The sequence below is a fragment of the Myotis brandtii genome, unplaced genomic scaffold (assembly GCF_000412655.1).
Source record: "Myotis brandtii unplaced genomic scaffold, ASM41265v1 scaffold174, whole genome shotgun sequence".
Taxonomy (NCBI): Eukaryota; Metazoa; Chordata; class Mammalia; order Chiroptera; family Vespertilionidae; genus Myotis; species Myotis brandtii.
In genome coordinates, this window is record NW_005356437.1 from 3,890,261 (window position 1) to 3,907,149 (window position 16,889).

General features: G+C 45.8%; 1 long non-coding RNA gene across 1 annotated transcript in view; it reads left to right on the forward strand.

Moving 5' to 3' along the window:
- LOC106725597 overlaps window positions 1–11,402 on the forward strand; it is a 16,131-nt gene extending 4,729 nt beyond the window's left edge. Inside the window, exon 3 of the long non-coding RNA XR_001361520.1 lies at window positions 11,162–11,402. This is a non-coding gene — a long non-coding RNA (uncharacterized LOC106725597). The remainder of the gene's footprint in view (window positions 1–11,161) is intronic.
- Window positions 11,403–16,889: the final 5,487 nt, after the last annotated feature.

Sequence of the window (16,889 nt, forward strand, 5' to 3'; positions counted from 1 at the left end):
TGGCTGGGGAGGCAGTTAGGGGTGACCAGGCTGGCAGAGGGGGGCTGTTGGGGGCAACCAGGCTGGCAGGGGGGGCAGTTAGGGGTGATCAGTCTGGCAGGCAGGTGAGCAGTTAGGAGCCAGTGATCCTGGATTGTGAGAGGGATGTCCGACTGCTGGTTTAGGCCCGATCCTATGGAGGGGTCTCAGATTGGAGAGGGTTCAGGCTGGGCTAAGGGGAACCCCTCCCACCCCCCATGCACAAATTTCATGCACCGGGCCTCTAGTAGAGAAATAAAACTGAAGGAGAATCTATATAGCCCGGGGGCATGGCTTCATCTTCGACACACAACTTGGGATTGATTCTGCCGAAGTGTGATCTTGGGGGAAATTCTGCATTTTCTTCAAATACCAGTTCTTCATCTAAAAAAACAACACAGAAATGCAATGTCTGCATTTTAAGGTGAATGTGAGAATGACTGAATGAACTATCAAGCAAGGTGCCTAATAGGTACATCAAGATTCTTACCTTTCTCTCCTTCTGCTCCCCATCCTCTTTTCCTATCTCTGGAGCTGTGATTTTCAAACTAGTTTAATTGCTGGAACTTAAAAATTTTCAAATAAATGTGTATACAGAAGCCAGACATAGAAAACAGATAAAAACACAAAGCTGGCAGAAAGAACATGCCGGGTTTGCTCCCTCTCTTCCTTGGAAGATAGAAGCTTCCTGCAATTTGAGCGCTATTTGATGGCCTTGTTCATTTGCTGGGAGACCCTGGGGAATACGGGCACATCCTCACATCGATTGGATTGCTGGCCCCTGTGCTGCTTCCCTGTCCCCTCCCATATCCCGGCAACTGAAATCTTCCCATGGAGGACTCTGGTGGGCTTGGGGTTTAAATAAAAGCACTTTGGGCCAGAGCCCTTTCCATTCTGGTGTTTTTCTGAAGAACTCACGTTCTGGAGGGAGGGCAGGGTGAGCTGTCTGAAAGCTCTTGATTGTTCTCAGTCAGCAGTTTGATGAGAACTACGTGAGTTCTTGTTTTATGCTCACGTGTCAGAAAGTGGGGAGGAGCTCGGTGTATGCAATCCTTTCCTCAGGTTTGTGTGCTTAGCAGATTTGTTAAAAAATTGATTTTAGAGAAAGAGGAAGGCAGAGGGAGAGAGAGAAACATTGATCAGTTGTCTCCTGCACATGCCCCAAGCAGGGAATCAAACCCACAACCTATGTATGTGCCCTGACTGGGAATTGAACCCATGACCAGGATGATGTTCCAAACAACCGAGCAACACCACCCAGGGCTGTTTACCAGATTTTTATTGGCACATGGGAAAGACTGATGGAATGAGGCATCCTGGTGCAAGCAGGGGTCAAAGGGTAAATTACAAAACTCTTGGCTGTGAACTGGGCTCTACCAGGGCCTGCTCTTGCTGTGCGTTCCTTTCCCTGTGGAGGTGGCCTCAGCATGAGGCCGTTCCTGTGGGTGGCCTCGGATGCTACGCAGCCAGGCAGGGAAACTCGGCATAGCCACAAGGGCTCCAGCAGGTGCACCCCCACCCCACCCCACGTGACTTGACCTATCCCTCTGTTTGGACTCTGGTCCAAAGTGCTTTTATTTAGACTCCAAGCCCACCAGAGCCCTATCCTTGTCTCCTTCTCATGTTGTCCCATGATTTCCTTTCCTGCAGGACCTTCCAGAACCTTGGAAATAGTGGTACATCCCTCCCCCCGGGGAGGAGAAACATCCAAGTGCTGGGAAAGGGCTTCTCCCCTTTGTGTGATCACAGATTGCTGGGTCTGAGGATGAGGACAGCCTGGACTCCTGCCCTGAGCTGGGAGCTGGAATGTACAGTAGTGCTTTCAGATCTGAGTCATCAGTAAACAGAGCTATTATGCTCTGTGTCTGATGTGTTCTCTCTTCTGCTGGGCTGCCTGTGGTTACCATGGATATGGCTTTGTCTTTGGAGATCTATAACCAAGGGCGATTTAAGTAAATCCTCATGGGTCAGTATTTCCCCAAAACAAAACAAAACAAAACAAAACAAAACAAAGAAAGAAAGGGGGTGGGTGGAAAGGGCACACTTTCTTAAGCAATTCCAAGAAACCCTTAAACCGTCTGTAATCATTACCAAAACAACAGCAGAAACTTCAGGCTTTAATTGCCAGAACCTAAAGGGATACACATTTAAAAAAAAATACTAAGAATTAGAAAGATGAAGTCCACTAATGGCTCTGATTGTGGAGGAGAAAATTATGGTATTTCCAGTTGAGTGTTTTAGACAATATAAAGTTACCTGTTTTTGTTTTTGGTGTTTTTTTGTGTGTGTTTGTGTTGGGGTTTTTTTTTTTGCCAGTGCTTATTTTTCAGAATGTTCTTGATTTGCCATTCCTAAGATGTGCCATATTCCAGCATATAAATGAACCTGTGCTTCAAGAAAACAGTGGTTGTCTCTACCTGACACGGGCGATTCGGTGACATTTGGTAATGACTATGGAAGATGGGTAGATTGATTTAAGAAGGCTAAAAAAAGAAAGAAGACTCGGTCCTGTGTAGTAACCAAAGGGCTCTGGCGTCTTTGTTTGAAATACATGCACATCCTCCTGGGATTTCTCATAAGTTACTCTGGAGAAAGGTCCTGCCACCTGGGAAAGCGATGCCAGAGGCTGAGGCGGGTGGGGTGGGGTGGGGTGCAGCTACAGCCCCTCCATGCTTTGGTGCTTTGTTTAAAGGCTGCATACTTCTTAATGGGATCCCTTTGTGTATATTTCTTTGTGTGTTTCCAGGGATCACACTGCCCTGGCCAGGGAAGCAAGACGAGGATCCTAGCTGAGGTGCCCATAAGGTGGAAAGAGCTGCTTCCATAGCAGTGTGCACACTGGCATCTCCATGCTGCCCCCACCTCTCACGGTGACATCCCACCTGCTTCCCTGTTCCTTGTCATTGGCAGCAAGATGCTTCCACTGAAGAAGGAGCATCTGTGCTGCAATTACCCAGTGACCTCTTTCCCTGAAGTGGGGAAAAAGGATGTCAATTTCCTTTCCGTGTGCTTGCTTTCACCTGTTTGTATATATAGTCCCGATTAATCCACAGCCTCTCCTTGCTCACCTTCCTCAGGACGTCTCCCTAGTCCCAGTCTATGATGTCAACCGCTGGAACTTTCTGAGAGGAGGATTATGCCATTGTTACGGACAGACAGGGCAACAGCGCTGCTGGCCCATTGCCACCAGGGTCAGTGGTGGCCTGCCTGGATGAAGAAGAGAAGTTCACATTTCAGTTGCCTCTGGAAGGTCCTGGAGAAATGGCCTGTCTCCCACACCAGGTGTGAGCAGGTGCCCAGCTTGCTCCATCCTGCCATGAACTGCTTTCCAGACGGAGGTGTTCTGTGGCAGTGCACCAGCGAACAGAGACCCCGATTCTTGGTTTGATAAGGCCTGTTGGGGTGGGGAGAGTCTGGGAAGCCTAAGAAAGCTTTGGGGTATGAGGAGGAGTCTCCAGATAAGTAGCCACTAGGTTCTCTGAGTCAGCATATCAGACCCTCCAGGAAATTCTGACCCCCAGGGCTTCCATATAGTTCCTTCAGGGCCATCACCAATGGGGATAGATTTTATGGAAAAGCTAAGGGCTACACTAATCCTCACTTGACATTAGGCTGAGTGACACAATTTGGATCTGGATTAAAACCAGTTTTCTGATTTTTCCAAGTTGGTAAAATGGAATAGCGGGCTGCCTGGGGTTTGGATTGAGGAGGACTCTGAAAGGACCTGGAAAGCTTGCAAAGCTTTAAGTGCTGTCCTATCTGTACCAAGACACAAGGAAGAAAAGAGAGAGGCAGCTAGAGGGACCTCCATGGCAGTGAGGGAAAACGGCTAGAGCTCTGATTTTAAATGAGCACAGATAAAATATGGAAGGAGGGACACTAGTGAAGGGTATCACAAAAGAATAGCAGGAATCTGTATATTAGTGTCAGGAAAAGCTGAAGTCCAGAATATGCAAAGACTTGTGAAATAGCAGCTGACATGAGAATAATGCTCTTTAGTTTGCAAAGCATTTTCATGTAAATGATCATATGCTCACAATAGTCCTGGGGAAGGGGGAGCAGTTATTATCCTCAGAGGGTGTGGGGGCTTCTCAGAGGCAAAGCTGGGATTTAAGCCCAGAACATCTCAGGCTAAATGCTGGTTCTCTCCACACCCCACATCACTTTCTGTTACATTCCTCAGAAGTATATTTAAAGAAAGATGGGGCAAGGCCATGCTTAGGGAGATGGTGTAACGTATGCAGGTAAGAGAAAAAAAACTAGTTGCTCCTATATTTTCTTTCTTTTTAAAAAATATATTTTATTAATTTTACAGAGAGGAAGGGAGAGGGATAGAGAGTTAGAAACATTAATGAGAGAGAAACACCAATCGGCTGTCTCCTGCATGCCCCCCACTGAGGATGAGCCCGCAACCAAGGTACATGCCCTTGACCAGAATTGAACCTGAGACCTTTCAGCCTGATGCTCTATCCACTGAGCCAGACTGGTTAGAGTGCTCCTATATTTTCTTCAATGCATCATGAAGCAAAACAATCTTCAAATTTCTCAAGATGAATGGAGAGTTCATCAAGAAGAGTTGAGTTCTCCAAGATCAGACCTGGACATTTGTAACCGGACAGCCAAGGGGTCCTGGCTGCCTGTCGCTACTTGAGCCAATTAAGCAGAGACAAGGTTGAATCATATATGAGCATTTATCCCAATAATGCCAGCATTATGGGAGAGCAGGAGGTCATCCACAAAAATCTGCTCTGCACCCCACCATAAGCCAGCTGCTTATATTGGGTAGAAGGACAAGATTACGTGGGAAAGTAGGCATTACAGTTATGGGAAAGTGGGCATGGGATAATCATTACAGGTTACAAGTCACGTGGGCTGGGGCAAGTCAAAGGGAGCGGGTGCCTCGGACCAGATTACAGGTAATAGGGGCTGGGGGTTGTAAAGAGCAAGTGCCTCCAGGACTAGGTGCCACGAGGTTGTAAATCTTTCCATAATGATAAGGAGGATGGTCTGCATTCCAACGTTAGCTCCCATGTCCCAGGGCGTATATTTCACAGTGAGGTTAGAATGTGCTTTCTCTAATCAGAACAGAATCTTCATGGTTAACAGAGCATGATTAATATTTCTTATAATTGTAGCTGGTCCCCAATATTCTACTCCTGCCCTTAACCTATTGAGATGGCCATTTCCAAAGGGACCCGAATTTCTCCTGCATGACACTCCAGAAATGTCTTGCTCAATATCTATGTTCCCCACTAGACGTAGCTTCTTGAAGGCAGAGACCATGGCCATCTGTCCAACATGGTAGCCCCACTGACTGTCCAGGCAATAAATAATTACCTGAACACAAACCGTTACATCGCTCAGTGGGAATTACTGTGAAATGATGGAGAATGGGAGGTATGCCACAGACAGAGGCAGAAGTTATGGTGATTTACGAAGAAAGAGAAAAGGTAGATCCTAGAGTCTACTTACCAAAGAGCTGACATTAGTCTCTAAGGTATTTGTGTTCATTTTGAAGATAAAACTGAGGCCCCAAACATATAAAGTGAATCTCATGAGCCATTTCCGGTCATCCCAGAGACCTGATCAGAACCTTTGTCTTGGGTCACTCAAGACACAGATGGGGCCATTTGGGCTGCAATGTCATAAAAACAGATAAAAAAGGTGTTTAAAGGCAAGAATCTTCTTTTTTAGGTCTAGCCCCTGCTTTTAAAATGGATTGTTCCACTTACTATTGAGCCTTAATATAAAAAGAAGTTTTACTTTCTGCTTATGCTAGAAGGTTCATATTTCAGAGAAGATGGAAGAGTATACATTTAACACCAAAATTCAGTAATGCTATGAATTGTCAATACTTATTACCATCATTATCATAATTACCACACATATAAGCATAAACACAGGCAGAATGCTCTCTAAAGGACATTGAGACATTGAGGGACTGGGCACGACTGAACCAGATTTTCAGAGTTTTCTTAAGCTTCTCTCTTCTTGGGAAGTACAGTAGTTAAAGGTAGGTTTTTCATTTCCTCTTTTCCTGACCTTCAGACCTTTGCAACTCCATGTGTGAACTTTTGAGGGGCTGGAAGGAACATGAGCTTACCCCATCTCATGTCCTCCTTCTCACTCACTTTACTGCAACCACAAGGGACTTCCCTTTGCCCCTCAACACACCCAGGCGTTCCCATCCCAGGGCATTGGCACCTGCTCTTCCCTCTTCTGGAACTTTTTTCTAGGTCATTATCCCCATGCCTGGGTTGGTGTCATTCAGCTCTCAGCTCAATCAGAATTTCCTGGGAGGGGTCTGCCTGACCCATTCCCTGATGTATTTTCTTTCTTTCTTTTGTTAATCCTCACCTGAGGATATTTTTCCATTGATTTTTTAGGAAGAGTGGAAGAGAGAGGGAAAGACAAAGAGAAACATCGATGTGAGAGAAACATCTATTGGTTGCCTCCTGCACAAGCCCTGACCAGGAACTGGGCCAGGGAAGAACCTGGAACCAAGGTGTGTGCCTTTGACTGGAATTGAACCTGGGACCTTTTGTTCCACAGGCTGATGTTCTATCCACTGAGCCAAACTGGCTAGAGCCTCCGATGTATTTTCCATAGCATTTTCATCACAATATGAAATTGTTTAAATTTTCTTCCTGTTCTCTTTCTCCTCCTTTTTCTCCCTTTCTGCCAGAGGCAAATTCCAGCAGGTCATCAGAAGGCTGATGGATCTTGGGCTTCAGCAGGGCTGAAAATCTGCATATTACCTGCTGCTGGAATAGCTGAAGGCATTTCCCCTAACCCTGTGGTCAGCAAACTGCGGCTCACAAGCCACATGCGACTCTTTGGCCCCTTGAGTGTGGCTCTTCCACAAAATACCATGTGCGGGCGCGCACAGTGCGATTGAAACTTCGTGGCCCATGCGCAGAAGTCGGTATTTTGTGGAAGAGCCGGTATTTTGTGGAAGAGCCACACTCAAGGGGCCAAAGAGCTGCATGTAGCTCACAGGCCGCGGTTTGCCGAGCCGCAGTTTGCCGACCACTGCCTAACCTGATAATCTTTTCCTGTTTACCAAATTTTACCTGTGATATGCCTGTTTGCATTCCTAAAGGGCCAATGTATTTTCCAGTGAATAAAAAGCTGTGGGTCCAGACATTCAGAAAGCCCACTTCACTAGAAAGTGGAGCCTCCCCTGGCTCCCCCAACATGCCTTCCAAATTTATATTTCTTGTCTAGTTTATTCATTTACGAGCAGCCCCTTTTCCAGATTCCTTGAACCCTTGCAGCTGCGGAAAGACCCAGCACCTTTCTTTTTCCTTGTCTGTGTCTCCAACTGAAATGGGAGCTCCATGAAGCAGGGATCTCATCTCTCTTGCTCACTGATGTATCCTCAGTGCCTAGGATGGTATCTGAGCAGGTGCTCCAAATACACTTGTTGCATAAATAAACTGACTTGCCCCACCTTTCTTGGCTGCTTCCATTTAGAACACTTAGGGACACTATAATAATCTATTTTCAACAAATGGTGGATGATGGAAGGTAAATGGAGACCATTTGAAAGCACTCTGATATCAGTAAAGAGTATTACTGTGTGAGGGGTCTCTGATAACCTGAAAACAATCCACAGCAACAGGCTCAGATCACAAGTTCTGGAGGCATCTCGGGCGGAAGGAACTGTGCTTCTGTCTTGGTGCAGTAAATGAAACCTCAGGGGAAGTTGAGAAAAGAGAATGGGGCAAGTTCCACCTGGGAATGTAAAAAACTTGCTGGCAGAAGACAAGCCTGCTCAGGGTCTCTCAAAATATCCTTTATTCAGATCATGCTGTGCCACCTGATCAGTACCCATGGGCAAGATCAAGGTTGGAAGGAGCTAAGAGAAGGCCAAGGTTAGCAAGCAAAGGAGAAGCTTGGGTGGCAGAGGAGGCCGAGGAAAACATGTCCCAGGAGGTACTAGCTCAACTCTGGCATTTCTGCTGATTTTATTCAACAAAGTGGACGCTTTAGTTTGGCAAAATGGTGCTGGTACTGCTGACTTCCTTAGTGGGGAAGGCAGGAAAGGAGGGGGCTAGCAGGTCATCTTTTAGAACAAGGCCCCAAATAAAAGTTAATTGAGCAAGGTAGAAAGTTTCCTCTCTCATGGAAACTTCTGAGTTTAAGCAATTCAGGGCTGCACACAATTATAATGTCTTTAATCCAATTACCTTTTCCTGGTTCTGCCGTCTCTGGACATTGCCCTCATCTACACGGTGGGCACTACCTCATCCATATTTAAGCCAGAAAAGAAAAAGCAAGGGAAGGCACTTACTTTTCAAGCTCACCATCTGGAAGCTGCACACATACTTCCATTCACAACCCATTGGCCAGAACTTAGTCCCATGGCCTACCTCAGTGCAAAGGTGTCTGAGAAATGTGGTCTGAACTGGGTGGCCATGTTCCAACTAAAAATTCTCCAACAGTGAAAGAAGAGGAAAAGGGGTATACGGAGATAGTTAGCATCTCTGCCACCGGCGACTGGAGGAACTTATGGTAAAATGCTTTGTAAATACAGTGATGGTCCTTTGTAACGGCCCCGGGGAGAAAAACCAAGAGAGAATTGAGAGGCTCTCTGCCAGGTCTTTGCATCGATTTCGTAAAATTTACCCCTAGAAGGAGGATAAAGCCCAGTGATAATAAACAAGGCATATTAGTGGAGTAAAATTGAAGTGTAGCAATTTTGAAATGTATATCGGAATGTAGCACCTACCCAGTTATTAACCTAACCAGTGAGAATGCTGTTTTCACCATCAATCATTTAGAATGAAGTATAAAGTAGGTCTGCTGTGGAGACTAGAATGTAAGCTCTATAGATAGTAAATTTGTCACAGGCACTTCTTCACCCAATGCATAATTATTAGTTACCAACTGCATTGTGCTGTACAGAGGGGGCAGGGCTGCTCTGCTCTTGAGCATAAGGGAGATATACCTTAAGAATTAAATAACCAAACACCTGCATATAAGTTGAGGTATTCATTCATTTATTTACTGAACATCTATTTTGAGTCAGACTCATGGTACTGTGAAGGGGCTGGGGACATAGTGACGCACAAGCTAGACAAGTCTCCTGCCCTCAGAGTGTTGTATATTCGAATGTGAGAAGGAAAAAAAGGCAGAAATAAGCAAACCTGTGAACAGAAAGTTTACTACACAGTGGTTAACACTATGAAGGAACCAAATAGAGTGATGACAGAGAATTTTGGGAGTGAATAGGAGGTTCAGCAAGGGTCTTTCTGAAGCAATGGTGTTTAAGCTGAAACCCAAAGGATAACAAGCCAGGAGAAGAGAGGTGGAAAAGAGTTTGATGTATTAGTGGGACAGCAAGGAGACAGGTGTGGCTGGAGTGTACACAGTGAGGGGAGAGGGATGCTAGATGAGACTGAGAGGACAGGGTTGGTCCTAGAGAGTTTCTAGAAGGGCTTGGAGCTTGAGCTGGTTCTTGAAGGACAGGTAAAGTTTGAGTGTGAGAATGGGAAACACTTTCAAAGTAAGGTGAGCTGTGAAGAGCTTGAGCAATGTTATGTGTAGGTCCAGGGTGGTGGGTAAGAAGAGTTCATATTGGAAGTAGTGAGAGATAAGGCTGGAAAGGCAACCTTTGGAAAGTTCTGGAAGAACTTAAGGCCAAGGAGCTTGAATTCTCAAAGATAATGTGCAGTCATTTGAACAGGAGAGAAACTTGATCTGAGTATGGTTTTAGAAAGGTTTTCTACAAGCTAGACCAGAGCTCAGTTTTGGCACCATTGATGTTTTGGGCTGGATCATTCTTTGTTGTGAAGGGCTTCCTGAACATTGCAGGATACTCAGCCGCATTCCTGTTCTCTAGACGCCAACAGCACCCCTCCTAGTCATGACAACCAAAAATGTTTCCAAATATTACAAAATGTCCTGGGCGAGGGGCGGGAGCAAAGTCACTTCTGGTTGAGACCAGTGCTTTTTATTTATTTTTATTTCTTAAAAATATGATAGTCTTCTTTTTAAAAAAATATATTTTTTATTGATTTCAGAGAGGAAGGGAAAGGGAGAGAGAGAGAGAAACATCAATGATGAGAGAGATTCATTGATCAGCTGCCTCCTGCATGCTCCCTACTGGGGATCAAGTTCACAACCTGGGCATGTACCCTGACCAGGAATTGAACCGTGATCTCCTGGTTCAAAGGTCGACGCTCAACCGCTGAGCCATGCTGGTTGGGTGAGACCAGTGCTTTTTTTAAAAAAAAAAAAAATATTGGTTTATTTTTTTGTTTTTGTTTTTGAAATCAGGTTTTGGACCTGAATAATTGACTTGCCCCCTTTCACTAGAACTATGTGAACATGGAAACTGGAAATTTAAATAATAGGAAGGCAATCTTTGTTCTAGTTACTGAACACTATTTGGTTCCATTTTAAGAAAAGTTCATATAAAGTTTATACAAATACATTTTAATTCACTCTAAAATGAGGCTTTGAAAGTCCTGAGGGATCTGATCTTTCTTCCACACTTCAGCCCCTTGATGTTTCTGACAGTTCTTACTGGCTGTCCCCTTTTCTCAGGTAAGTAGGCATCTGTGACAGCCCCTGACTCCGGGAGGTGGGAGAGGTGGGCTGAGAAGGAAAGGACCCTTTTCCAATGAGATGTGTGCATTGAGCTGAAAAAAACATGAATGAGGATTGTCTTGAATTTTTTTTCAAAGCCCCTAAATTTAAATTAGCTTTGTGAAAACTCTTTGTGATTAATCTCTCCCCTCTTCTGGAGAATATTTGAAAGATATACAAGAGAATATGAAGAAATTCAGAGAAAATATTTTAAAAATCTACTTTCCTATATCTTTTAAATTGTGTACTGGGTGAATAATATCCCCCCAAAATGTATGTCCACTTGGAATCTCAGATTTGGATATAGTCTTTGCAGATATAATTAATTAAGATGAGAACGTACTGGATTAAAGTGGATCCTAAACCCAATAAATGATGTCCTTAAAAGAAGAGGAGGGGCCCTGGCTGGGTGGCTCAGTTGGTTGGAGCATCATCCCGTATACTAGAAGATTTTGGGTTCGATTCTTGGTCAAGGCACATACCTAAGTTTCAGGTTCAATCTCAAATCAATGTTTCTCCCTCCCTTTCTCTCTAAAATCAATAAAAGACATATCCTCCAGTGAAGATTAAAGAAAAAAAAAAGAGGAGGAAACACAGAGATACACTGAGAAGAAGGCCATATGAAGATGGAGGCAGAGTTGGAGTGACACATCTACAAGCCAACGAACACCAAGGTCTACTTCTAGAGGCAAGAAGTATCCTGCCCTACATGCTTTGGAGGGAGTATGGCCTGGTGACACCTTGATTTTGAACTTGAAGCCTACAGAACTCCAAGGGAATAAATTTCTGTTGTTTTAAGCCATCCATTTTGTAATAGTTGCAGCCCTAGGAAACTAATACACATGGTAATTTCATAATTGCATTTAGTTTTTTTAATTAACACTTGGTCTTGCTAGTTCCTGCTTCAGACTCCCTGCTTCTCAGAGCTGCAGTCACTTGCAGCAGAAAGTTGACTTGGCTCCAAGCTCCCTGCTGCTGGATTGGCTTTAAACACGGCCATTTAAAGTTCAGTTCCCACTGCACCCCAATAAAAACCACAGCCAACAATCTATGTGACGAACAGGCTTCCTACCAAAGCCTGCGCATGGCGGTAATGCTTCCTTCAGGCCAAAGTCCAAGACTAGAGAGTTGGGCAGCTGCCTGTGGTGGGTGGTGATGGTAATGGCTCCCAATCTCCCAAATAAAGGTTAGTGACCTCGCCAGAGAGACATCGAAACCCTAAATTAAAAGGGAAATGGGGAGGCTTCTGGTCAGATCCTAGAGAAAACACTGGGAGGTGAGTCAGGGGATGATGGGGGTGGGAATGGGAGGGAGAAGTAAAGGGTGAAGGGGCGGGGAGTGGAATGGAGGGGACTAGGGGAGAAAGAGAAGCAGGACAGCTGAATCCTTTCAGGAGGAGAGGGAAATGATCTTAATTTACTACAGGCAAAAACAAGAGGGAAATTACACAACATTTTTAATGACAGTGTTTCTGTCACTCACCCTGATGGTAGTAATTATGTCTATTCTGCAGATTTGGTGGGAAGGTGCTGTCCTGTGAGCCCTGCTCCCAAGGGGGCATGGGGAGTGGAGGGAAAGAGGTTTAGCGTCACCAAATAGAGACTGGGAGGCCTGGAAGTTCTCATTTATAATCCTATAAATACACAGTTTCTTATAAAATAAACTCTTCAAATTAACTAAAGTAGGTAGACATTTCCTTTAAGCCCTGTCCTTACTATGTCCTATTTATTTTTTCTGCTGTTAGCGGGGGCTAGCCACTAGCCTGACTTGATCTTTAGCAAAAACAAATGATTTGCATACATGTTTTTAGACAATAAAGCAGTGAATGTCTTTCTTGTCCAGAGAACAACTCAGGAATTCACCTAAATTTTAGATGGGGAAGAGGGGGTGGGGTCAGGGTATTGGATGAGAGTAAATGATTCCCTGATTAGCCAGAGAACTAACATTGCCTGTTGTTGGTGCCTGAAACTTTTGCCTCTTTCAAAAACATTTATTCAGCTCCTACTATGTGTCAGCAACTGCTATAGGGGCTTTGAATATAGAAAATTATTTTTATTCTTATTTAAAAAATGTTTTTATTGATTTCAGAGAGGAATGGAGAGGGAGAGATAGAAACATCCATGATGAGAGAGAATTATTGATTGACCACCTCCTGCACGCCCCCCACTGGGGATCAAGCCCACAACCTGGGCATGTGCCCTTGACCGGAATCAAACCTGGGACCCTTCAGTCCACAGGCCAATGCTCTACACCCTGAGCCAAATCAGCCAGGGCCTGACTGGCCTTTTAACTGTGATTTTAAAATTTTTGCAATGTTTATATGTGACTTCCTACTAACCAAAAGTGACCTGGCAGAGGAAACACAGCATCTCAACAAAGGACATTTTAAGATGAGGTTTTTTGTTATTTATCTTCTCAGTATTTATCATCTTCTGCTATGCAAACTCGTCCACCCTCCAAGTGTCAACTGCTGCCTGCTAACTGATGACCCCCAATGCATGACCCCTGAGCTCCAAGCCCTCTATGTACTGCTGGTTTGATATGTCTGCCGCCCACCTTGATGCTGGCACCTCCCAGACACCTTGCCCAGCGAGGAGCTATCTGACATTTCTCTCCTCCCTCCCTTCACACTAAGTCATTCTCTGCACAGTCTCCTTCCTCTTCGCTGCTTGGGACTGACTTTCCCTAGGACCAGGGCAGAAGCCTGTCCTTTCCTACTCAGGCTTTGTAGTTGCCCAGGACTTGAGGAGCCAGAGGAGGAGCTGGGTGGTTTCCCAGCATCCTCTGGGCCTTCCCCTCCCCATCACATACCTGGCACCCAGCACCTGGCATCCAGCACCTGGCACGTGGCATGGGCAGAGAGAGGAAGAGGCTCCTTTCCCTGGCCACTCCCCAGGGGTTTTCCTCTCCCGCTCTCCGGTCATCTTTACTGTGAAACTCGGGTGGGTCCCCCTCATCTCAGGTGGGTTTCCAATTCTTAGGCTGTGAGCATCCCTTAGAGATCCCCTCTGGAGGACTCAGAACAGAAAAGAGTTTGACAGCAGCTGAGGTGGGGATGGGAGAGGGAGAAAGCGGAGGGGCGCCCATTCTACAGACTCCCTCTGGCCTTCAGAGGTCACTGTTCTCTGGTACGGGATCGGGACACCCTGTCATCTCTGCAGGGTCCCTGTTCCTGCTGCGGGGCACCCCTACTTTCCGAGGAGACAGAAGTCAGAGGGTTGGCCCGTGTTTGCCCTGTGGTGTGAGCAGTGCTTGCCCCACATCTGCTAAATGAACCATGCTAACCTAATACTTGGAGGCAGGCTCCTTCTGCGCCATGGCTACACCCCAACCCAATGAGGACGGCCTTCTGAGCTGGGCTCTCTGTTTACAGTGCTATTCGGAAGCTGGGCCTCACTCCGTGCCCACCCCCTGCCTCCCTGCCATGGCTGCAATGGAGACGTCCGAGGCCCATAACTAATTCACTAGGTGTCCTCCTGCAGCCTGGCATGCATTTTTAATTCACTTTTCTATCCAGACTCAGGTGACACAGCCCTGCCCCCTTCTCTGTCCCCATGAGCACAGCTGAAGTCAGCTTCCAGCTGGGACTCCACACTGAGGAGGTCTCTCCAGCCACCTCCCTGCGAAGCACCATTCAGTTTTGGAGGCTGTTCAAAATATGTCAGACTTTCTAAATGGTTATGGAATTAATTTTAGCGTTAGTGCTGTTGTCAAATTGCTAGAAGAGTTGTTGTTGTTTAATAAATCCAAGCCCCCCAATCTTATAGTTGGAAAAGTGAAGACTGAGGGATGTTAAATCATTTTCTCAAGGTTGCACAGCAAGTTTGTAGCAGGGCCAAAATTAAAACTGGTCGCCTAAGTCCCAACCATATGTCCCCTCATCATACTATGAGGTCGTAAAATGATCACTTTAGATCCAGACAGAGTGCCCTCCGCCCCAATTCTAAATGAATGCATGGAACGAATCTCTAAAATGACCAACTCTCCAAGAGAAGTGGTGACCTGTGGCTACTCACCTGATGGTGAGCCATAGTTATTAACTGGTTCCTTTGTTATTTTAGGCCTGCAGAGATAAAGAGACGAAACTCTCAAAGCAAAAACCAAAAGAGCAGGGAGCAGAACAAGAGAAAAGATAATATAAGATCAAAGCGAAAAGAAACTGGAATATAAATTGTAAGTCATGGGAGCTTGAATGCAGACAGCCATTAGATGTGGAAATTCAGGAGAGGACTCTGATGGACAAGGTTTGAATCTCAGCTTTAGCATTTACTAATGTGATCTGGGGGCAGTTAAGTTCTTAGGGCTTCAGTTTTTTCCTTTGTAAAAGGAAGCTAACATCTCTCCTGGAGTGTTGACATGATGATTAAGTGAGGAAATGCATGGGGCGTCCAGTAGTGCCTCGCATACAGCAGGCCCTCAGTAGTGGTAAGACCTGTGTTACATTAAGCCTGACTTAGAGGGGACACCCTGCGGCCGCTGAGGCCAGCCCCCGGAGTTCTGGAGCAAGACTGGACCATCTCTGGCTCTGGTTCCTAGAGTCCAGGAACCCAATCCTCTGCCCAGGACTCCCACCGCGCAGGCCCCAGACTGCAGGGGCAGCCAGCTGGACCAGGCGACTTGGGTTTGTCTTCCTGGTTAGTATTGAGAGCCCTTCTTTTCTTTTAAAAAAAACATATTTTATTGATTTTCTACAGAGAGGAAGGGATACAGAGTTTGAAACATCAATGAGACAGAAAGATTGATCAGCTGCCTCCTGCACACCCCCTACCGGGGATGTGCCCAGAACCAAGGTACATGCCTTTGACCGGAACCAAACCTGGGACCCTTCAGTCCGCAGGCAGACGCTCTATCCACTGAGCCAAACTGGCTAGGGCAACCCCTCCTTTTCTTTTATCAGGCCTTTTTACATGGTGCTTTTTACTTGGGGGATGGGACATTGGCAAAGTCTGGCGACATTTTTGTTTCACAACTGGGACTGGGTGTGAGGGTGGTATTGGCATCTAGTGGGTAGGGACCAGGGATGCTGCTAAACATCCGACAGTGCCCAGGACAGACCCCACAACAAAGAATTACCAGCCCCCGATGTTAAAAGTGCTGCGGTTGAGAAGTCCTGTTCTCTACATCAAGCTGTCCTTATCCTTTCAGAGGAATGTGCAGGTCTGTATGGTTGCTGCAAGCCTAAGCTTCACAGAACACAAGAAAGAGGTCTGATTTGGGGGGCTTCTTATTTTCTTGGTGACTTTTCATAAAACCTCTTTTGCTATCAGTGGGGTCCTAGGCTAGACGGCCGATTTAACTCTCTAATGGACATTTCTTGTTTCCTTTTCCTCCTCCCTCTGGTGGGAACATCCTGATTTTCCTGGAGAAACTCACTGTTCTGTACTCGCTGTCCTTGTGGTTTGGGTAGAGCTGACTCCAGGTGTGGGAATGTGACCATTGAACTACCTGCCCACAGTGGTTGGTTCAGAAATGGACACAGACCAATTAGAGCCAGGTGAGATGCAATTCCAGAACCTCTGTGAACTGAGAGGGGAGAGACACTCCTTTCTCTGTGTGCACTGAGGGGAGAGGATACATTCCCCAAGACACAGAAAGGTATCTTATTGCCATGACAGGGAGAGCCACAGTGATGACAGAGGGTTTCCAGGGAAAGTAGAACAGAGAGCTGTTGAGAGAATGAGCCCCAGTGACACCATTCAGGCCTTGAACTCAAACCGGTCTGTACCAGTTACTTATTTGAGTCGATAACTCTCCTCCTTTTTAAAAAACATAAAATAGTTTTTATTAGGTTTCAGTCACATGTAACTGAGAGTCTTGATTAAGACAAATCAGGAGGTTAAATATAGCAAGAAGCAAGGGTCATCTGAGAGCACTTTTCAAACCTAAGAGTTTTCATAGAACCATATTGCTCTAGAAGCATTTTTCTTCTGGGAGGACAATTTGCAGCTTTCAATTCATCCCTCCTACCCCCCTTCCCCTGCCTAACATCAGAAGCTCTTTGCTGTAGGAGTTGTAATTGGACTAGAATAGCTGGAAAGCCCGGTAGGCAAGGCTTAGGCACTTGATCTAGGCATGGCCAGACTCTGTGGCCTGGGCTAGAATTTGGAACAAGAGAGGCAAGGATGGTGGGGTATTTGTTCTGCAGCAGTGGTGCTGGGAGCCGGTCCATCCTTGCTGCTTGACACAGTCGCTGCAGGGAAGAAACATCTGCACAGCATATGTTTCAAGGGACCTGGCTTATATGGCATACTGTTCTTAATATGTTTGCTCCCCTT